This window comes from Mus pahari, chromosome 18, assembly GCF_900095145.1.
Source record: "Mus pahari chromosome 18, PAHARI_EIJ_v1.1, whole genome shotgun sequence".
Lineage (NCBI taxonomy): Eukaryota > Metazoa > Chordata > Mammalia > Rodentia > Muridae > Mus > Mus pahari.
Window position 1 is genome coordinate 4716899 of NC_034607.1, and position 7310 is coordinate 4724208.

The 7310-nt window shown below is 38.1% G+C and overlaps 1 pseudogene; it reads left to right on the plus strand.

The window, feature by feature from the left end:
* LOC110336012 overlaps positions 1 to 4715 on the plus strand; it is a 9908-nt pseudogene extending 5193 nt beyond the window's left edge.
* The last annotated feature ends 2595 nt before the right edge of the window (positions 4716 to 7310 follow it).

The window sequence follows — 7310 nt, forward strand, 5'->3', positions numbered from 1 at the left end:
TTAATGCAAAGCTCAGAGCAGCCTCTGAAAAGCTTGTGTGGTTTTCTTTTGTTTTGCAAACAGTGCCTAGGGAATTTCTTGCCTTCAGAAATCTCTTTTTAGCTGAAAAAAAAACATTGTTACAGATTTATCCAAATGTTGTTCTAAATAAAGTTTGAATTCAACATTTATAAAAGGTCAATCATAAAGACATTACAATCTGGGTTGCCTACTTCATATAAATTTATTAAAGAGTGTGTTTTTTGTTGATAATTGTAAAGGGTTTTCTTCTGGTAAACTGGTGATCACTGGAAAATTTTGCCTCTAGGTATGGCTTATACAGCTTACATTATGAAAGAATGATTTTTATTGTCTCTGCTTCAATACAAGAAGCTAAGAGTTGAATCTTTCAGTGTGGCAAGTATTAGCTAAAGCCTCTAAATGGAAGTTTACTTCAAATCTTTGCTCTCACACAATGAGCTTGAAAGTTCTGGGGAGTAGTTTTCCCCATAAGATTCAGAGGCCATATCTTTTTAATATTTAAGGTTTTAGTTATACTAGAAAATTGTGATATAGAAAATTTAAGAGCGAAAAATTGATTTGCTTCAAAATTTTTATTTTCCATAGTTTCCAAGAGATGTTAATTGGCTAAGGCCTTACTGTAAGGCCTTAAAGTGATTTAAACCTTTGAATGTTATCTCAAGAGACACAAATTGATTGGTAAAACACAGAAGGCTTTGCAGAAAATAAAGGAAGCTTTTATAATTGTTATCAATTATACTATAGTAACCAAATACTAGCTGCTTATTTTAGTTATGATTATTAGTTGTGCCCACAGCAATTGTTTGGCAAGAGAAAACAGTAATGTAAAATCATTTTTCATCTCCAAGTAAACTTTAAACATCCTATTTTAAGGGTACTGTGGTACTAATTAAAAATTAAGAATTCCTTGATCCAAACAGCAATCAAATTGGTTATTGTAGAATACTGATATTTGGCCTACTGCATACCATCATTTTTAGATAAATTAATAATCATCCTAAAGATAAAAATTGATTTTATGCATGCATATGTTATCTTTTATGAGTTCATGCATACATGCATCCCAATTACTGTATTTAAAAGCAGCTTTTTATGGGAGAAAAGTATATTGGAATTGGATCACATGTTTATTCTTTCGAGTTTCCTCCTGCTTCAGCACAGATGATTAAAATTGTGTGCTGTAGATGGTGTTTTATAATGTTAAATAATCAAGCTTTAATTTGTATATTAATAGTCAATATATATCTCAGAGCTTAAAATTGCTTAAAAATTGTTCATCCCTCAGATACTATAAATTCTCAAATTTGTTGCAAATTTACAATTGTTTATGCATATACAACTCATAAAAAAAAGCTGTTCTTTTTAAAAGACTTATCTTTGGACATTTAAGAAATTGTCGTTTATGTGAATTAGCATTATTAAGCAATATTATTATATATGATTTGAGCTGATAAACCAAACAGCAGACCACGCCCAGGTGATTCCACGTGAGAGGTTTATTAAGCAGGGATGGGGAGCGGCAAAGCGGGTAGAAGAGTAGAGAAGAGAGAGAGAAAGAGAAGGAGAAAAGGGGAAAGGGGGAAGAGAAGAAGAGAAGAGAGCGGGGTGAAGAGAGGAGGAGAAGAGAGCGAGGAGGGGGTGATCCCCTAATTAATACGGAGAATGACATCACACCAATGAGGGTGGGGACTGAGCCAGGTGAGTTGTGGGATTGAGGGTCGTTGTCCTGGCAATGCAGGTCTAGTGTCACATGGTTGGGCCAGGCCTTGGAGTGTCCTAGTGCTAACAGTCGTAGCTTGCCTGGACAAGACCTCCTAAGGCAATGCCATGCTAAATTTATATCCTGGGCAGATTTTAGACCTTACACAAGAATAATTGGCCATATAATGTCAGTCTTTACATCATAAAAATAGTAATGGCTTAAGATAATATTTTGGTATTTTCAGAGAATGTGCATGTCAAATTGTAAAAATTTGTTCTTAGTGTCCTCAGCTTCTACTATTTCCACATAATGGTGTTAATTCTTGAGGACTTAATCAATTACTGCAAAAGGATACTCATTTCTAATTAATAAATAAATAAAATATGCACATGTGACTAATGATACCTTTTCAGACTTTCTGCTCTATAAGAAAAACAACTAAAAGTGTAAGTTAGCCATTGCCTATGTTAAAAAATTCTTTATATACTTGGTGCTCCAAATTAGATTAAAACAGATATTGGAACTGGCTATAACAGTCAAGTATTTGAGATGTTTTTTCAAGAATTTAATGTTACCCATGTTACTGAGACCTTTTATAATTCTCAAAGACAAGGTATTGTGGAACTTTAAAAACTTTATCTTTTTAACAAAGAAAGGGAGGAATTATCTCTGTGCACATTATTTAAATCTCATTTTTATTTTAAAAATTTTAAAATTTGGATGTCAAAGAACTTACGAAATGCCTTATAGTATCTTAAAACTAGACATACACATGTTTAGGTGACATAAAAAGGATCTACTTATTGGCATATGGCTTGATCCTGAACAGCTACCCTAATGGGGAAGAGGGAAAGCTTGTGTTTTCTCCACAGAATGCTGCAGAAGCATGACAACTTCCAGAAAGGTTTGTATGACAAACTGACCTGTGAGTTCGCTGAGTGCCCGGACTGGTGACATGAAAGCTGATTTGGATATATGTTTTTGACCCTCCTTTGCTTGCTTACCTTTGTCCCAGATTGGGCCAGCTAAGCTGCCTTGCTTCAAGCTTTTTAACCTTATGGGACAAAAAAACATTAGAGACAGTGAAATCTGACTTTAAAATATTAGTCATAAGGAGGAGTTATAATGATTCTTTTCTTTCCCTCAATGTGACCCAGTTACTTACTCAAAACTCAATCTTGGACTGGTCTAGTAATAATTCCAATATTAGAGATTCCTAATGAAGATAGCTAAAAAATCTTTATTAACTAGCAGAATTAACTTGGAGCTTAGCCTATTTACATATGAAACAGCTTTTCTGTGGATTCTCAAAGCCACCTCCTTTACACCTAGAGGCAAAGTTTGAGCTTGATCATTGCTAATTTGCAACTGAATAGGGTACCAGTGCTTCCTCTAAGAAACCTTTATCTCCTTGCTTTACAACTGTTTTGGCTTTGTGTTTCAAGCAGGTCAGCTACACCCTACAGCCAGTCTGCAGCCAGCATTCAGCTTCACCTTCAACAAAGAGCAGTGGCAGAAATTCTTCGATATGAAAAAAACATCGAGTATATATTGTGGCTTTGGTATGGATTCAGGAATAAGGTGTGCGATGAGGGCCAGATAGTCAATGATGGGCAACTAGATTTCAGAACTATATCAATCTAAGACAGAGGTATATGCCAAGAGGCCGTGTTTTATTAATAGTCTACAGAGCCATGTTTGTTCAAAATAATCACAAACAAGCTGCATGTACGCTCCTTGACAGATAAGAATAGATCAGGAAAATCTGAGACCTAAAACAGGCACAGCCACGAGCCACCATAATTTCTAGGCAGGACGATGGATCATAAATATATTTTGTGCCAGTCCAGCAAATTTTTATTATTTATTTAGGGAGGAATTGTTGCCTCCCTTCAGCCTTGAAGCAGACTGGTTCAGATCTAACTGCCACTAGCACAGGACCCCCTGGGGTGGTCCCTTCCTACCTGCCAAGCCGGCTCTATTATTTGCACCTGTCATTGTTCTTCAAAGCAGTCACCTTTCAAAGCAGTCAACACTGCGTGCTGAGAAGGCTTTTAGATATTCCTGAGACAACATTCTCAAGATCTGCCTACAGGTACTCACCTGTACAAGAGGCCCCAATAAGTGGGTGGTGGGGGATGGAATTTTCCCCTCTTTATAAACTCTGAACTTTATTAAACTTTTGGGCTTTGATCAGAACACTTTTGTCTTAGCCACATTTCCTTTCTCGCTGTCTTTTCCCTTACAGCCCCAGCCTGCCTTTCAGGATAGACCTGGTTTGAGTGTGGCCACAGGTGGTCGAATTCATTGGCTCATGGTTATTGTAAAGTATTCCAAAGAATAGACCATCCAGATCCTGAGTGTAGGCTTCTATGTTGACTCTGCTCCCTACCTCATGCAAGTCTCCAATCCTTTCTAGTGATGGTCACATGAGGACTGCTCAGGCCCCAGGAGGAGTGCAAAAATACCTGAATTTTTCAATTGTTCCCCTCAGATGCCCTTGGACACATGAGACCCACCATGTAAGATCTGAAGGGAATGTCACCCTGAGGTGCTGTGTCCTGGGATTATACCCAGCTGATATCACCCTGACCTGAAAGAGGGATGGGAACCACCACACTCAGGACATGGAGCTGCCAGCCACCAGGCCTGCAGGGGATGGAACCTTCCAGAAGTGGGCAGCTGTGGTTGTTTCTTCTGAAGGAGTGTTGAGATACACTTGTTTTGTGCACCATGAAGGGTTACCTGAGCCTCTCACTCTGAAATGGGGTAAGGAGTGGGTGTGAGCAAACACTTTGCTCTTGGGAAAATTGTGAGCTCTTTGAAGAATCAAAGCAGAATCAGGACTGAGAGCTATGGTCAGACTCCTCACTCTTCCTTTCTCTCCCCAAAGCTTCCACAAACCATCCCCATCATAGCGATTCTCATCAGCCTGTTTCTTGGAACTTTGGTGGTGGGAATTGTGGTGATTTTGCTAGTATGGAAGAAATAAAAATAAGAAAGGGATAGGGTCTGAATCCTTGTCTNTCTACAGATCTGCAGACCAATCTATAAATGTACCCTGCCTCATTAGGGGAAAGATTTATCCATTCAGGCACTGGGACTTGTGTGCTGACATTAACTCTATCATAAAGCNTAAAGTAAATATAGAAAGATCCACTGTCCAATTGATGTAGGTGATGGAGACATGATTGTGATCCCACACAGACACAGAGATGTCACAGAGAAGNTACCTGCTTAGAACAGACCTACAGATGGCCACTTAGTCCTCTGTACTTTCTATCTTCTATGTGTTTTCTCCTCCATTCATGCAGGTGTAGTTACAGTGGGAGATTCCTCCCACTCCCACAACATTACTGATTCATTAGTCCTTCATTGGCTGTGTTCTTCCCACAGTTTCAAAAGAGGTACCTATAATTCAGCTGCCAGTAATTAAGTCTGAGTTGGTTCCAGAGCCCCTTGCAAATGGGAANCCAAGTACCTATTGTGGGTGCTCACAAATTTTCTCTCTGGTACCTATAGCTACTGGCTCTTAACAGGTCTTATGCTATACTGCCATAGGCATGGACAGTGCCCAGAGATCTGATGCATCTCTCCCAATAGTATAGAAAGTACTCAAAAAACCTTATTTCTGAGCTTGGGTCACATCCTAAACTTGAATTGCTGTTAGTATGAATGCCTGTTTCGTATCATGGTTTAACAATCACTAGTCATATTTTTCTTCTTTATTTCCTTCTATAGTGTGAGATACAAACCTTCTGTAACTTCAAAAGCTCCTGACTTTTCCTTCAATGGCTGACACCTGTGTCCAGGGCTCTGTTTCCTGTCAGTGGTGGCAGGTCTGTTAGACCTCCATCAAAAACTGACCTTTAGTTTCCAGTAAGCTGTAAATTTACACTTCCTTCTTCAACATGAGGATTTTGNTAATTTTTTATTGTGTGATTTCTTCCTATGGTTTATTTAATGAGTACACCCAATCCAAAGCAAGTTGAACAAAATAGTATCTCTGTCTCGAGTAGTTGAAATCCATTATTTGATACTTCTGTGTATTATTCTNGGTGCCTTTCTTTCCCTGCAAACTCATATTTAAATCTGTTAATTCCTCTTCCTAATAAAATTTAACTTTTATTCTTACTGGCTGTCTTAAATTTTCTTCTTTCCGAGACAAGAATCTCATCTTCACTTAAGTAGAGGTTTCTTGTAATTGACAGTTTTATTTCCTCAGATGATGATATAAGATGAAAACTGAACCTTAGCAGTGAGAATATGCAGCTTGGACTGAACCGAGAGCATGTCCTTTTCTGTTCTAACTAACCCTAGGCTTCACGCTGCAAGCTATCAGCCTCCATACCATCTAATCTTCCAAGCTGATTGATCCATTCCAGCTTTTCTGAGCCTCTGACTGAATTGCTTTGTTGGCCTTATACTAAATTTGGCAATCTCTTCTAAATCATCTGGCTCCTTCTCATTCTCTGTCTACTTCTGTCTTCACCTGTGTCTTATATGTTCTCTCTGTAATTAAACTTTGTAAAAACTGTCAACGGTAAAACTGTAATACACACATGACATACCACCACACTTTACTCTCTTGATGCTGTTCTCATGAGAGTTAACAATAACCCACTTCTGACATGTTCTACCAAATATTTCTCTAATCCATCATTTTGTCTGGCCCTCAACTAGATTTCACTTTCAAACATGGTTGCTTACTTCTACAAACTAATCTTTCCTTCATTGCTGGGGATTAAAAGTGTATACTAATGGTGTGTCTGCATTCCAGCCAGATTATATCTTTGGATAGGATCCCTTATAAGAGCAACCATGTTGCTGCATTAAAATTCTTCTAGAATTTCTAAACAGAAGACCTTACACATGCACCCTACATAAAACTGGAACTGCCCTTGTTCCTACTGGCCACAAATGACTCTCTGAAACAATGTAGGATGGGTTGCTTGTCTATCACTGAGCAGCTCTTTTGCTTTGCATGTCACATCCAATCCTTCCTGTAGAGACACAAGTATTGTATAAGAGAAATATTAGCATCAGGAAATTAGGAATTACTACAACTTTCATCCTCAGCCAGACCAAATATTAGCCATAGAATCCTGGGAGTAGTGTTTGGACACTAGTTTCTTTAATCAAATCCGTGTCCTCCTGGTCCTGTTCGCAAATCCTACTGAGTCCCAACATAGGGACCAATAAGTCAGTAATTCTCAATCAGTTCATGGAAAAATCCCTATACATGCTTAGGGCTTATGTAGATCTCAATAATAAATATACTCATNTGTATTGGATCAATTTATAGCGACAGTATAAGGAAGTAAAAGTTTTAGATATTTACTTCACTAAAGACATATCTGAGGACAAAAGTGGGAATCAGTGACACAGGGAAATCAACATAGTTACTAGTGGCTGTCCAAATTATATCAGAAATCAACTGAAAACCAAGGGACCAGGTATACTTAGGAGGTGTGTTTGCTTGTTTTTTTCTTCTTTTGTTCTTGCCAATTTTCTTGTTGTAATTCTTCTTCTTCTTCTTCTTCTTCTTCTTCTTCTTCTTCTTCTTCTTCTTCTTCTTCTTCTTCTT